The sequence below is a fragment of the Nannospalax galili genome, unplaced genomic scaffold, assembly GCF_000622305.1.
Source record: "Nannospalax galili isolate Female #2095 unplaced genomic scaffold, S.galili_v1.0 scaffold682, whole genome shotgun sequence".
In the NCBI taxonomy this organism is placed as follows: domain Eukaryota; kingdom Metazoa; phylum Chordata; class Mammalia; order Rodentia; family Spalacidae; genus Nannospalax; species Nannospalax galili.
Window position 1 is genome coordinate 1512150 of NW_008348076.1, and position 15764 is coordinate 1527913.

Consider the following 15764-nt stretch of genomic DNA (forward strand, 5'->3'; position numbering starts at 1 on the left):
AAAAAATTTTTACATATGTAAATATACAACATAACCTAATTCCTATTGATTGCACTTCTGGTTTAACCCCTTCCAGCCTCCAAGGAAATTTGAGAAACATGCAATTATGTTTGTATTCCTTGTATTATCCAGAAGAAATATTGTAAAAAATTTCCTTGATCCAACTTATCCTTATTTTCCTTCTATTTTTAAATCCATCTCAACCCCACTCAAATTGTTATTTAAAATTTTTTATTATGTTGTACAAAAACACAAATTAAACATGAAGTTTTAGGAATCATAAATACAAAGGAAATTGTGTGGTATTTGGGCTCCCAGGGCCTCAACGGCCTGAAAACAGAAAGTCTCTACTTCTGATGTAATGGAAAAGATAGTTTCTTGTTTTGCTAATGCTGCGAGCACACCATAATTTGACCAGGTACTAGAAGGGGAATCAAATGAGCAATCTCAGTACCAGCTCACTGTACCAACCCTTTGAAACAGCAACAGCCCTGCTGCTCCTTTGCCTCCCGTCCTTCCAGGCAGGCTCTTCCTCCTTGTGCTCACTAGAGATCAAGGTGCCAGCAGGATTCAATAGGATTGATATTACTTATCTTTCTGTTCACTTTATTTTCAAGGCAAGAAAACTTAACCGAAGGAGTGTGCTAAGCCTTCCTTCCTTTTCTGCCTCCAAACTATTCACAACCCTCTTGTTTACACTGTTTTCCAGACTCCATCCTGGAGGAACTAATCTCAAATGTTTCCATTTGTCTGCAACACTCTCTTCACATTCACAACCCTTCTGTAACATTCCTTATCTCAAGTTAAGCCAGTTCCCAGGTTCCCATTTATCGATACGTATCTATCCTTCATGTGCTAACGTGAGGTCAGTTAATGCGCTCAGTCTCAATTTTTCTTCAGGATACCTATATTGGGTGAGGATGTGCAAACTGGGGCACCCAAGCTACCCATCAGGACTGAAGACTGATTCCTCCTTAGTCCACCCAATAAACTGCCACCTGAATTTAAATAGACAGCAGAGTCTGGTTTTTGAAGACCCATTTCTGCCTCTCTATTTTTTCCATTCTCCTGGATGTCAGGAGTCTTGACCACTCTGGCTATCCCCCATCTCTTCAGCTTGCTACTAAGTTCATCTTCAGCTGGCCAACATCAGGAGGGTTCTGGGAAGGTCTCAAGCCATACATTTCTTGGAGGAATGTTTCAGCTGGTCAGGGAGCCAAAAATTTCTCAGAGACATGTACTTGGGACTCAAACGGCAAGGCAGAAGGGCATGGTGACTGTGATGGGGAGTTTGGTGGTGTGGAAGGGGTAGCCAGGGCCTTGGGGAGAGGCTGCGGCAGGGGTTCTCTAACAGGCTGTGGTACACTTTAGCAGAGATGTCTCCCTCCTCAGAAGCTTGGCCAAGCTTCTGGTGCTACTGAGGGTTGTGATAGAATTTTGTCAGTTCGTGATGGATTCACGAATGCTGAGTCCGTAGGACGTGGCAGGAGAATTCACAGCGGTATTTGATGAGCTGCTCCCACTGTTTCCACAGGACAGTGAAGGGAACACGGAGCTAGGGGTAACTTGAGTGATGTCGGAGGTATATAAGATCCCACAGGTGGTAAAGATGAATGTTGAGTTTGTGCCTGGCAGACACTGTCCTGGGTTTGAGGTTGCAACTGCAGCTGGTCCCCTTGCTTGAAGTAATGGGTGGGAGAAGACCCCTGTCACTGGTATGGACACTGCAGACTTCTGCTTGGCTTGAAGAGGCTGCTGAACCTGAAAAGTGATTCCCTCCCTCTTCTTCATCCTCCTCTAAATCTGAGATGTGACAGACAACATCATTGGGCTTCTGGGTAAAGCCTTTAGTAATGACACCTGGTCTTGGATCAAGAATGGCTCCCAAGTTTGGTTGAGCACGTTGCTGCCAATGATGAAGAGTTTGTGATCCTTCCAGGGGCTTGACAATTTGTCATTTTTCTGGCATAAAGCCTCGAAGGCAACCAGTGCTGCTGAGGTCCGTGATCTCCGACTGGTCAATGCAGAGATAAGTAAGGTTCTCTGTGGGAGTGCCACAGCCACTAACTCTTCCTTTCTAGTTGGCCAGAATCTGAATCTTTCATTCCCAATCTCCAGCTAAGAACTGCTTCTCACTTAAGTAGTTTGTCTCCACAGGTTAAGGCGATGAAATGCTGCAGCCAAATCACTGTCTCCAGCAGGTCCTGGGAGGTTTATGACCTGAGAGATCCCTGGAACCTCCTCCATGCCACTCCTTTGGTTCAGGAGTGTTTTGTCCTCTGTTTGCTGTACACCAGACTCAAAGGGCTGTGCTGTCATGATGACCCTTGAGCGGCTGGAGCCTGGGATGGGTAGGAGGGCTGAGAATGTGACATAGCAGCCCCATGTGTCATTGGCAACTTTGACAGTATCAAATACCCGTTTCTGTTGGACCTTTTACTTAAAGACAGATTCTTCATCCAAACTTAGCTTTTTACCCATGGTCCCTTCAATCTCAGCTACCAAAGATTCCCCAGCAAAAGCTCTGTTAAGACTGGGAGAGGTAGAAATGAACAGCAGGGCCAGATCTGCTACGAAGTTCTTTTATTTCTTCTTGGGATTCATGCAACATGCCCAGACACCCCATGTTTCTGTTTGTAACTCATGTAGCTCCATCATCAGCTGTTGCTGGGCATCTTTGGAAGCTTGTAGGTGAAGTCTTAGTTCTTCCTTCTTGAACACATGTTCTTTAAATTTGTGCTGAAGATCTATAATCTGAGATAGCAGGGAAGAGATCTCTTCTTGGTATCGAAGCAGTTCATCACTCTTTCCTGACAATTCTTCAGTCATTCTAGACATCTAAGCATTTGTTTCATGAAGTTCTTTTTTCTTTTTTGGGGGTGGGGAGTCTCTTTGAGAGAGGGTCTCCCTCTAGCCCCAGCTGGCCTGGATTAGCTATGGAGACCAGGCTGGCCTCAAACTCAGAGATCTGCCTGCCTCTGCCTCCTGAGTGCTGGGATTAAAGGCATGTGCCACTACGCCTGGCCTTCACGAAGTTCTTTAACACAGTCATTGACAAGCTGTTGTTCTTTCTCTTCATAGGTAAAAGTTTCTGTGTTTATATGACAAGCCTTGGATTGCAGGGCCATAGTCTCGCCTTCTAGCTCCTTGAGCTTTTCCTGCAGCATGACCAGTTGCAGGAAACCTTGAGACAAGCTGAAGGACTCATTGAAGAGAAGAGGTGTTGAACAGCTGGAATCCGTTTCACTCTCCTCAGAAGCGATGGAGACAATTCAAAGCAATTCATCCTTTTCGGACAGCACACACTGCAGCTGATTAACTTGATCAAAGCTTGTCCAGTTGTTTCTCCAGAGCTTCATTCTGCTCAGATAAGACACGGTTCCGCTTTAAGAGAGCTTGTCCAATTTGAGCAGCTAGCTCCAGATTCTGATCTCTCTCTGCCAGGAGATGTGTGGCCATGTTGATATCACTGTAGGTTCTGGTCATCTGCTCCACCCTGTCTGTGCCTAGAATCATGTAACGGAAAGTCTCTTCAGTAAGGACCAGAGAGAGGGCATCAGATGCATTCTGCTGCTGGTGTGAAGACTGCACCCAGTCTTGACTTTCATACAGAAAGAGTCTACTCTTAGCTTACACTGTGGCAGCTGTTCTTCTGGCAAGTTCACCAGCTCAACTTCAGGGAGGTCCTTGTTGGAGCAGATATCAGTGATGCTCTCTGAGTCTGTGATTGCGGTTCGTGAGGTTTTTTTTCACCTGTTGGTGATGTGAAAATGGCATTCTTGGATTGACTCATGCAGTATCCTTTCTTGCTTTGGTTGAAAAGGGTAGCTTTGGTATGAATCAGAGCAAAAGAAATCCATCAAGCCATTTAATGAAGAAATGGATGTGGTCATATGGATCTTTTCTTTAAGACAGATTTTCTCTGATGACTCAATTAACATCTGCAACAGTAGGTGCTCTCATGTGATTATGATCCCTTGGACAGTCATGGCGGGAATGGTCAGGCATCCTTGCTCCTCCGCCTGTGCTCCCTCAAGGAGAAACCTTTAACCAGGCTGCAGCCCGAGAAAAGCAGCCGAAGTGGCCACCCCAGCCACTAACTGCCCAGGCCACAAAGTGTATTTTTTAACATTTACTTATTTAATTAATTTGTGTGTGTGTGTGTGTGTGTGTGTGTGTGCATGCACATGCACACACATGCACAAGCACACATGCCACGACTCGTGTAGAAGTCTGAGTACAGCTACTGCGAGTATTCGGGGGATCAAGCTCAGGTTGTCAGGCTTGGAGGCAAGCATCCTTACATGCTGAGCCTCACTTTTTGAATAAATAAAATTCTTCTAAAATTGGTCATAGTAATACCCAAACCCACTGGATTATAGAGCTCAAATAAGTTAATTATATAATATGCATATTATATCTCAAGCTATTATTGAAAAAAAAATCTATACTGAGCTAACATTTTTTTAAAGGTTAAAAAATTCTTTTACCTTTATGTTCAGAGGCGAGGAGGAAAGCAAAGGACCAGCTCATCCAGCATATCCAAAATAAGACTTCCACACCTCCTTAGTGATGTTTATTTTTATAAAACTAGAAGTTTCATAAACTCCTAGTCTCTTAGATCTTTGCTGATAAATGCTTTCCCTATTGCACAAGACAGAATAAAATGATCTCCTTTAATGTGGGGTACATTTTGTCTTAGATGGTATGTAGATTTCAAGTGTTCTCTGCAGGGATAGGTTTGATTTTTGTAAACTGTAAAGTTAATGGTAGTGTCAGTGATCTTACCTTGGAATTATAGGTCTGAATGGATTGGTGTCAAGTGCTTGATTTTGTTATGTATGAAGAACATAGTAGCTTGGTCTGGCACAGTTTATCTACTTTGTTAAGTCAGGATATGTTATTGGAAACTTGGGCGTTTGCTGAGGAGAGCTGCAGATACCAAGTGGAGTCTAGTAGAGAGAGGGGCCACATGTGCTATAGGTGATGGAGCTGGAGTGGCAGTGTCACCCAGACCTGCTAGAGTCCACATGCTACCATCATGAGTCCCAGATGCCAGACATGGACTGCAAGGATTGGTGTGTGCCCTGCAGAATTTTAGCCTTGCTTTGGTCTGATCTTTGCTTATTAGCCTCCAATTCTCTATTTTGGAATAGTAAAGTTTACTCTATGCCATTGTATGTTGGAAGTATGTAACTTTTTTTTCTTCTTCTTTTGGTTTGGGGCTCACAGTTAAGAGGTTGCTTGAGTCTCAGCAAAGACTTTGGACTTCAAATTTTTGAACAGTGTTGGAACTGGAAGACAGTGGGGAGTTTAGAAGTTGAACTGGATACATTTTACATTATTAGATGGATACAAGACTTTAAGGCCTGGGGTGAAATGATTGTTTAATGTGATGTGTTTGGGTGTCAAGCTGACTGGGGGATAAACTTGTGATGGTTAATTTCCATATTCAACCTGATTGGATTAAGAAATATCTAATGAGGCACAGCTTTGTATATGTTAATGAGGAATGTTCAGAAAGGGTTGAAAGAGAAAGACCCACCCCTAAAGTGGACAGCACCATCCCATGGGCTGCTGGTCCTGGACTAAATAAAAAGGGGGAAAGAGAAAGCCAGCTGAGTGCCGCCCTCAGCTCTACCTGTTGCTGAGTCCACTGATGTGTGAGCAAGTAGCTGCCACAGACTCCTGCCACCGCACTTTCCCTACATGAGGGACTGTCCTCTAACCTTAATCCAGAATAAACCTCTCCTTCCTAGGGTTTCTCATTGGGTCACAGCAACAAGAAAAGTAACTAATACAATTCTTATGCTATAGAATATTTTCCAAGCCACGTCCCCTAAGTTCCAGCCACCATGGCTGCTTTGGCCATACTGACTGCTGTCCTGCTTCATATGGGGTGTTCCTGTCATTTAATGTTTGATTACATCTGTGCATTGCTCTTCCCATCACTTTGGGTCTTGGTAAGTCTTTCTCTCACCACTGTCAGGGAAGGAAAAACAATATTTTCTTCAACTCTCATAGATTTTTTTTTAATTGTTTTTTTTTTTAGTTGGGGCAGACTTCTCTAAGAAAAGAGAGATTAATGAGAGAACAAAATCCATGTTTATTAACATGTATTCACGTGTACATGGGAGACACCGGGAGGATTAGCAGTTCTGAAAGATGGCTTTATTCTAGCTTGTACAGCATCTTCAACAAAGAACAGTATGGTTTTTAGATTAGAGACAAAGGAAAGGATTTTGACCCTTGAGGGGAGCAGCTTGTGGGAAAGGAGATAAAAAGCAGATAAAGGCTGGTAAGCCAAGCTTGCTGTGGGGCATTCCTCTGGAGCATCCCCAGGTCCTGGAGGCCACAGGTTTTTTTTTTTCCTCTGGCTAGAAAGGAGGTGTAGAATGTCTATTTTCATAAATCTCTGCCTTTCTTTTAAGCCAACAGAGGGAAGACATATCTGCTGTTTCTTAATTGTTTTCAGTTCAACAATTCTTCATATTATGGGGGATATATTCTTTCATACCACACTATGTAAAATAGCAAAACCCAACTCTTTCTCCTCCCTCCTTTTTCCTTCCCCTCCCCCTCCTTAGCTGGCTTTTTCTCCATAGCATTTACCACTTATTCCCATCTGTTTACATTTTTATTCCTGCAGGAATGCAAACTCCAGGAGGCAGACACATGTATCTATTTTCTTCATTGCCAACTCTTGATGCCCAGCAGTGCCTGGCACAGATGCTCAGTGAATGTAACTGAGCAAATGAATACATTAAGTGAAAAAGTAAGGTACTAAGGGGTGGTTTCTAATGCTTCTGCTTGTTTTTAAGGGAGGAAGTGACTATCCATAAGCATGCCTCTGTGTGCATGAGGCAGCTATAAAACAGAACTAGGTCATGCTGTTTGCCTACGAAGGTGAACTTGGTGGCTAGGAACCAGTAGCAGAGAGAGGCTCATCGTTCTATTTGTAGAGCCCTAACTTCCCAAACAATTCTTCAATTTAAAAATAAAAAGAAAGTTGTGTTATTTCTTTCTTATAGTTATAAGTACTATAAATCAGTCCTATTTATTTACTTTTATTCTTTGGGAACCATCCATCTTAAAAATTTTAAAAATTAATTCTTTCAGAATTTCATGCAATGCATTTTGAACGCATTCAGCCTCCAAACTCCTCCCCTTAGCTCCTCCCAGGTCTGTGCTCACCTCCCTACCCTCCCCAACTTTGCATCCTCCTTTAAAAAAAAATTAATGATCCATCAACTCCAATTTGTGCTGTCCATGCACTTCTGGGTGTGGGGCCATCCACTGGAGTGTGGGTCACCTACCCAGAAGCCACACCCTTAAAGAAAACTGACTCTCCCTCCCCAAGCAGCCATCAACTGTCAATAGCTCCTTAGCTAGATGTTCAGGCTCATGAACCTTTTCATTGGCCTTCTTTAAATGGACAATTATTTCTAAACTTTTGCTCTCTTTTCTTGGGGGGGGGGTGGGGTTTGAAACAGGGTCTTGCTGTAGCCCCAGCTGGCCTGGAACTCACTATGTTGACCAGGCTGGCCTTGAACTCACAGGGATTCACGGGCCTCTGACTCCCAAGTGCTGGGACTACAGGTGTGTGCCACCATGCCCAGCTAAACTTTTGCTCTTATAAACAGTCTGGATGTGTACTTTAGATGTGTCATAGCTAATTGGATGCTAGGTCTTTTTATGATCCTTAACTTTGATTATAAATCTGCAAGTAAAATCTGCAATATAAAATGTAACCCGACACCCCAAACTAAACAGAACTTTCCTGTCACTATGTTGAGCTGTTTTGGGTGGCTGAGTGGGGTTGCCTCAGGAAGCAGGGGATTCTGGGAAAGGAGAATTTAATTGCTTTCATTTAACATTTTTGTGTTCTTATTGGTAGGCTCATCATCAATGTGGACACTTACTGATTACAGGATAGGGGTTCATTACAAAGGAATAAAACAAGGGAACAAGCTCCTACAAGATGTGAGGACAGTTTGGGAGTCCCAATTCATACAATGGAAAAGAGCCAAACTGGACCTGAAGAATCCCAGTTCTGTCCTGAGGAGCTGTGTGACTTTCATGAAATCATGCCCTGTATCTGGACCTGGGCCTAACCTCGTCCCTCCCTTTTCCCTGCTTCTCAAACACTACTTAGTGACCTGATGCAGCTGCTAGGCGGTGGCTGGTCTGATGGGCTGGGTGGGCTGTAGCTCTGCTTGTTAGGTAAATAGATCTCTGTGCAGGAAGGGAAAAGCAAACAATAAAACAGCTGTCTGTATTTACAGAAGTGATGCCAACAGCCTGCACCTACTCAGGCTAATGAGTTAGACTCTTAGTTAGCCGGGGACACCAGGGTGCATGGTGGGAGCAGCCACCTGGCCTCACCCTGGGACTGTCTTTCCTCAGCTCCCATGAGTCCAGCAATGTTCCAGGAGGCCTTCCCCCTCTAAAGATTCCAACAAAGCTCAAGCTTCCCAGAATGCCCCCACCCTGTTCTCCTGCCTCACTGGAAAACAGACTCCTTTCTAGACCAGCTGATGGATACCCTTCCCTACAGAGTGCTGCCAGCACAACTTGGTTTGGGTCTGTAATCAGAGCTCATTTTAGGCCGGGAGTGGTGGCACATGCCTGTAGTCCCAGCCCTGGGGAGGCAGATGGGGCTAGGGATAGGGAGACCCTATTTTGAAAAGACCACAAAAACAGAGCTCATTTTAGGAAACCTGGACAGAACAGGGACTGCATTCTGCCCATTCAAGTTATAAATCTAATGAAAATAGAGTTCATCTTTTGCATTGTCATCAGTAATTAAGATTTCATCCAAAAAGAATTTGTGAAGTTCTCTGCTCCTGCTCAATGGATGCTTGCTCACTTTCAGCATTTCTAGGTTTAAAAATTTAAACGCACGGCCTTCCTGAATACTTCCCTCTGGTGGGACAATTTTTATTATCTGAATTCCATTGTTATATTTTCTAAATTGATCCCAATTTCAACTTGTACCCATCCCCTATTATCCAAAGAATTTGTAAAATAAAGTTGTTTCATTCAAAATTATTAACATTACAAAGCAAAGCACATGATTTAATTGATGCTATAAAATTGTTTTGGTCTTTTTTGAGACAGGGTCTCCCTGTAGCCCCAGCTGGTCTAGAACTCACTATGTAGACCAGGCTGGCCTTGAACTCACGGAGATCCTCCTGTCTCTGCCTCTCAAGTGCTAGTATTAAAGGTATGTACCACCACACCTGGATAAACTTTTAAAAAGATTTATTTGTCTTTATTTTTTGTGTATGTCTATTTTGCCTGCATGTATTATGTGTATCACATCGCTCCAGCCCCAATAAATATAAACTTTAAATCTGGTTACTTGAATAAAGCTGAATGACTTTTAAAACAATATTATTTTTTTAAAAAAATCACAATCCTGAGTATCTTTTTCTTTTAAAAAAAAAAGATTTATTTTTATTTTTAATTATGTGCATGTATGTGTGGGTATGTCCACATGCATGCTGAGGGTGTCAGATCCTCTGGAGCTGCAGTTACAGGCAGTTACTGAGCTGGGTGCTGGGAACTGAACCTGGGTCCTCTGCAAGAGCCATCTCTGCAGCCCTTCCCCCATTTTGGAATATTCTTGATTTATTCCTTGACAATGTCATATCATACATATATACAATGTATTTGTACTCACTCCCCCCTCAACCACCCCCTGGCCAGCCAGACCTCCTATCACTTCCCCCTGCCAACTTCATGCACTCTTCTATTTTTGTGTAACCCACTGAGTCTAATTAATACTGCCAGCACGCCTGTGGGTGTGAGGCCATCACTAGAGCACAAGCAATGTACTAGCTGCCACATCCCCAAAGAAAAGTGGCTTTTCCTCCCTCACCAACTGTCAGTTGCCAATATTTCTTCAACCAGAGGTGGAACTTCATGAGCCAGTCTTCCATCCATGCCCAAATGTTTACCTGGATCTTGCGCAGGCCTTGTGCAGGTAACCACAGCTGCAGTGAGTTCATGAGTGCAGCGGCCTTGCTGTGTTCAGAAGCAGCATTTCCCAGCTCTCCTTCCCATCCTCAGGCTCTTACGTTCTTTCTGCTTCCTGTTCCTCGATGTTCCCTGAGCCTTGGAGGGGGTGCATAGAGCTGAATACTCAGCAGTTATTTGACCAGTCTCTGTATTGATAGCCACAAGTGCAAAAGGAAGCTTCTCTGACCAAGGTTGACAGCAACACTAATCTATGGGTAAATATTTAGAAGGCAGTTTGGCAACATGTCCACTTAGCGAAACAACAGTAGTAGGTGCCTCACTCCCCAGGGCCTGTCCTCCCTAGCCACAAGCTTTATTTATTTATTTTTATTTTTATTTTTTTTAATGTGTATGAGTATTTCTCCTGCATGTATCTAAATATACCCATGCATACAATGACCAGGGAGGGCAAGAGGGCGTCAGAATACCTAGAACTAGAGTTACAGTTAGTCATCATGTGGGTGCTGGGAACCAAACCCAGGTCTTTTGCTCTGAACCCCTGACTCATCTCTCCAGCCCCTAGCCATGGGCTTTTGACCAGGGTTTACAGCACTGAATTCCCTTCTGCGGAGCAGACTTCCTTTATCTGGATTTGCATCCCTTTTCCTAATTCTAGGAAATTTTTTGTTATGATTCTTTTGAAAATGCTTCTGATGCCTTTAAAATAGGCTCTTTTTCCTCTATGCCAATAATCTGTACATTGAATGTCATGTATGTCTTGAAACCTTATTATTATTTTACCTTTGTTCTTGTTTGATTATTCCAGTTTAATTACCTTGTCTACAAGCTCAGATATTCTGTCTTCTCCTTGATCCATTCAGTTGGCGAGACTCCACAGAACTTTTTATTTTACTTACTACGTTTTTCATTTCCAGCATTTCAGATTGGTTCTTCTTCAGTATTTCTCTTTGTTGATTCCCTTTCATATTTGACCACACCTTTCTATCTCACTCAGCCATTTGTGTTCTCAGTCAGGCGCTTTTCTTTCCTCTTTCATTTCTTTGAATATATATATATATATATATTGGTTCAAATGAGAAATGTCCCCAGAGGCTCCAAATATTTGAATCCTTGGCCCCAGTTGGTGGTGCTGTTTGCAGAGGTTTAGGAAATGCAGCCTTGCTGAAGGAAGCACATCACTGGGGGTGGGTTTTGAAAGTTCATAGCCTTGCCTCACTTCCTGTGCTTCCTGTGCTTCCTGTGCTTCCTGTGCTTGCTTGAAGATGTGAGCTTTTAGCTTTCTGCTCTGGCAGCCTCCTGCCAGGACTCCCTGTCATGATGGGCTCCCATCTCTGGAACCATAAGTCCAATAAATTCTTCCTTTTGTAAGTTGCATTGGTCATGGTGTTTAATCACAGCAACAGAAAAGTAGCTACTACAACCGATAATCATTTTTTGAGCTCTCTGTCTGGGATTTCAGGTAACTCACTTTCACCAGATGCTATTACTTAGGATTAATAATATTTGGAGGAGTTGTGTTGTCTTGGTTTTTCTTGCTTCTTATGTTACTGTGTTGGGATTTATGCATCTTAGGTTATTTTATTGCTTGGGATATTTTTTATAAGCTATATTCTTTCAGTTGACATATTTGCAATGTTCATGTGGTAGCTGAACGTGGTGGAGATAAGTGTATGTAGTTCAGAAGATAGTTCCTCAGTCCAGCAGCTCAAGGCACCTAGCGAGAACACTATATGGTTCCCTGAGTAGGATATTACTTATAAGAACAACCACAGTTGCTGGATATTCCCACTACGCAAATGTTGGGAATATACCTCTTGGAGGATAAACAGCTATGGGTAGTATGACGTGTACTCAGATATTATTTAAGATTAGGAGTGGGAGGAAGATAGGTGGGTGAGGATAGGGATAAGTATTAGATGGATTTTGAAAAGAAATTGAGATGATAGAGCAGCTGGGAGGGAAGAGTTGGATACTGTCAGGGTCCATAGATTTTATCGACTATTAAACCTATGGAATGTTATAATTAAGAAGTAAACAGAGAAAGGATAAGGATAAAAGAAAGAGGGTCAGATACAGGAGATTCAGGTGAAAGGTCGAGTGCCTTGTAGTAGCCTGGCTGAAGAAATGTGCATAGCAACCCTACAACCTGAAAATATACAACAGAACCATCATGAGACATAGATGCAAGAGTGGAAATTAAATAATAGAAAGTAAGAAATTAAAAATACCCATGGCGTGAATTGTTAGCACAGCTGCGCCAAGTCGGATGGCGTTCTCAAATCTCTCTGGTTCCAGCTGATTCTTGGTGCTGTGTTTTTTTGTTTTGTTTGTCTGTTGAGTGCTTATGAACAGTACACTCATTTGCTACAGTTCTGGAGGCTAAAAGTCCAAAATCCTGGAATTCTGATGTACTTAAGTAAAGCAGAGATTATACCACACTTCAGATTTGTATGTGTGCGTACAAGCGCACATCCACCTTATTTTGGAGAAAAGACCTTCCACTGAGACCTGGGACTCACTAGGCTAGACTGGCCAGAGAGCCCCAGGGATTCTTCTACCTTTGCCTCCCCTGTGCTGGGATTTATTATAAATGGGTTTGACCACCTCCAGCTTTTTACAAAGGTTCTGTGGACTGAACTCAGTTCTTCATGCACTTTACTTACGGAGCATCTCCCCAGCTCCTACACCTCAAATTCTTATAACTACAGCTATACAAATTAAGAAAAATATGAATTCTTCATTGGACATGGTGTCACATACCTGTAATCCCAGCATCTGGGAGGCTGAGGAAGGAAGGTCATGAATTCTAAGACAGCCTGATACACATGTCAGGAAATCACATTCTTTCTCCCTCCCAAGCTTGGTCTGGCTCCAAGCAGAGTCTAGCACCATGCTAGGTATACAGCCGGCACTGTGGGTGAAGGCGCTCCAGCCTTGGCTCCTGTGTGCTGCAATTAGCACAGGTCAACACCTACTCACTGAGAGCTTGCTGAGTGCCTACAGGTGGGAGTGAAAGAAATCTCCCCTCCACCTTGAGTGTTCATGGGATAAACCAACAAAGGCTGAATGGAGGAAAGCACAGAAATGTAGCATACAAAGTGGTACTGTGGCCTGGGCCTGTGGTATGTCCAGGAGTGCAATTACCCGCTAGCTGAGCATCATTCACAGGCCTGTATGTCTCTTTCGCATTAAGGGAGTTTTGAGGGGTTGGAAATTAATGATCTGAGAGAAATGAGCTTGTAAAGAAATTCTCTCTGTTGGATGTGGTGACACATGTGTGATCCCAGTACCAAGAGGCAAGACCAGCTATGGCTACATGCGACGTGGTCCCAGAACAACAAAATAAAACAAATTCCCTTTGGAATTCGAATGAGCCCAAGTAATAGATGCTTGTAAAGAAAGCCTGCTTTGCTCTGAGATGGGTAGTGAGGGGAGCCAGGGGAGGGATGGCGGTAGCGGGGCAATGTTCCTTTCTACAGTCTGCCCTTAAAGCAGCTAAGCAGAGATTCTCTCCCTAGCTTAAGTAGCAGAAAAAGCACAAACTTTTCTTTTAGCTTTGCCAAGCCGGGTATTCAGGAAGTGTTGAGTTCGACATTAGAAACACACAAAAAGAACCCTCCTCGTCCTCAAGGAGCTTTTAGGAAATGAACACTCACGTGAGGGGAAAAGGACGAGGACGTGATTCCTTTCTCTAAAGGTTTACTTGATGTGAGAGGGAGGCCTGGAAGAGAAAGAGCTTGGAAACAAACAGCACAGTTATTTAGCACATAAATACAGCAGAGCGGGTTACATTGTTCTCCTGGCCTTTGATAGGGAGTAATTCATGTCTTGCTAATTACAGACTTGAGAGAATAACAGCAGTATTAGATGGACTGAATGATGTTCCAGCTTTGGTTAGGTAAGTCTGCATGAGGACTGCCTGTTCCCTTGGGCACAGGGACTCGCTGCAGGCATCGGTGGTCCCTCTTGACAGCTTCTTAAAGGACAGCCTAGTACTTAGGATCATCATGTGACCTCTTAAAAGCCTTGCAGGGCAGCCTCCCCACCTTAGTTAGAGTCTCTTCCGTCATTTTTGAATGATGTTCCAGCTTTGGTTAGGTAAGCCTGCATGAGGACTGCCTGTTCCCTTGGGCACAGGGACTTGCTGCAGGCATCGGTGGTCCCTCTTGACAGCTTCTTAAAGGACAGCCTAGTACTTAGGATCATCATGTGACCTCTTAAAAGCCTTGCAGGGCAGCCTCCCCACCTTAGTTAGAGTCTCTTCCGTCATTTCAGCCAAGGTGGTCCTGAAGTAAATGCCTTCATCCACGAGAGCACAAATTGTCAAGGCTTTTCTGAAATGGTTCAATGCACAGGAATCAAAAATAACCTGAATCTCCAGGCCAAGCCTAGTGTTCTTGGAGAATGTTCTTAGTTCCTGAGATTCCCAAATACAAATGCTCAGATTTCCCTATCTTCCTAAGTTGGCCCTCAAGTCCTAGTGTTACCTGGGTTATAGTTTTTGGTCTCCAGGTCAGATGTCCACAGAAGGATGCCATCAACCCATCCCTGTTTAAACGAGACTTGTGATGATTAACGTTGGTTGTCACTGGGTTGAGGGATGCCTAGAAAACGGGTACAGCACAGTTCTGGGTGTCCATGGATGTTTCTGAGAATACTGGCCTGTGGGTCAGAGAACTGACTGGGAAGAGCCACCCATGCTAATGTTGCTAAAATCAAGATGTCTTAGTGGGGCCCTATCTACCATTATTACAGTAGCACTGGCCTGTTAAGGGAAAGTACTTCCTTCTGGTCAAAAGAACCTGGAATCCACCTCTGAGCTCTTGGCTCCTCCCTTAAGAGTTAATTCAGTTGGGCCGGCCAATCACCTGACAAGGGACCACCCCTCAGGAAGGCAGTCACCTTAAGCCCTGTGAAAGAGATGGGAGGAATAATTACCCCTTTAATGAGGGGTAGTTTAATGTGCTTTTCTCCTAGACTGCCTGTCCTCTGTACAGTCACAGAGCAGACCTGCAGCTTTACAAGTCTACTGCTTCCTGAGGTCCTCAGAAAAGCGTAACTTTTCTGCTTTCTGTGTCTTTTCTAAGCATGTTTTCCCTAGTACTTTGGGCTTTCTCACTTTTTCTGAAACGCCTCCCCCTTTTTCCCCCTTGTCTGCGAGTCAGTGGGCTGCTTGCTTGCTGAATTTCATGGCTACCTGTAAAGGTATGGCCTTCTCTCTCCCTCCTCTCCATCTTCCTCCTCCAGGCAGTTGCGAAAATTTACAGCCTGCCTGCCTTGGGTTTTTTCTTTTAAACCCTGATAAAATTGTCCTCAAGCTTTCTTCTGTGTTCATTCTTAAATTCTTTTATTAAGACCAAAACCAAAAGTGAACAACAACAACAACAACAACAACAAACAGTTAAAAGAATAAAACTAAGAACCCCAAGAGGGGCCTCCGGTTTCCCTGGTAATACAGTGGCTGTCAGAAGGGACTGAGGCTGATTTCTGCATGTGATGCCTCTTCAGTCACTTCTGAGCCAACATTAATTTTTTTGTTTGACTTTTTGAGATCACACTGGTGGTATAAATTCAGACTTCAAATCTGTGTAAGGACAGGCTTGTGGCTTAAATTCTTGGGGGGGGGAACAGCTACTCTTCTTGACTGCGCAAGTTCGAGACAGGCACATTCCCAGCCAGTCACTTCTGTGCCAAGATTGGCCTTGGTGGCTCCTTCCTTCCTCCCTCCCTGCCTCCCTCCCTGCCTCCCTCCCTGCCTCTCTCCCGCCTCCCTCCCTCCC

The 15764-nt window shown here is 43.8% G+C and overlaps 1 pseudogene; it reads right to left on the reverse strand.

Annotated features, from left to right (window-relative positions):
* Positions 1 to 885: 885 nt before the first annotated feature.
* Positions 886 to 3793, reverse strand: LOC103743256 (annotated as a pseudogene).
* Positions 3794 to 15764: the final 11971 nt, after the last annotated feature.